Below are 702 nucleotides of genomic sequence, written 5' to 3' on the forward strand. Positions count from 1 at the left end.
ACAGTTAAAATATTTTCTTGAAGATGTTCTAATAATTGTCCTGAAATTTTCAACATTAAGTGGCCCAACGGTATAGGAGCTGAAAACGGCTTCACAGGATCCTGGAGTCTTTAGGAATTTACGAAGACGTTATAATCCAAAGGGCATTTTTCCAGGAATGCTTCAGGAGCTGAAGACTGCTTCAAAGGAATCTGGAGTTGTGAAGACGTCTTCAAGATTCTATCTATCTATTATGTTAATTTCCTTGGCTGCCTTTCTGCCTCTGTTTGAGTGCACGCTTCTGGGAATTCCAGAGGCTTCTGGGAATTCCAAAGGCTTCTAGGAATTCCAACGGCTTCTAGGAATTCCAAAGGCTTCTGGGAATTCCAGAGGCTTCTAGGACTTCCGAAGGTTTCAAGACAATCTCCAGGCTCTTCGAAGCCTGTCGTCTCTGATTTATTCTCCATAAAACTCTTAATATTGTTCAAGAATGGAGGTCTAATCAGAAAAATATTTTTTAACAAAGTATATAATAAGATATTATTACATATATTACAAAATATTACTTAAGCTTTAAATGAAAAAAAAAACCCTCTTAGGAATCTCCAAATGAGGACTAACTCTCAGTTTGGGGTTCCGAGACAGGACAGGCTTCTGACATACCCCGCCAATCTGGAAGTTCACATATAATACTAGAACTCTAAAATGTTTGTTTGTTTGCAC

This window comes from Macrobrachium rosenbergii, chromosome 18 (assembly GCF_040412425.1).
Source record: "Macrobrachium rosenbergii isolate ZJJX-2024 chromosome 18, ASM4041242v1, whole genome shotgun sequence".
Taxonomy (NCBI): domain Eukaryota; kingdom Metazoa; phylum Arthropoda; class Malacostraca; order Decapoda; family Palaemonidae; genus Macrobrachium; species Macrobrachium rosenbergii.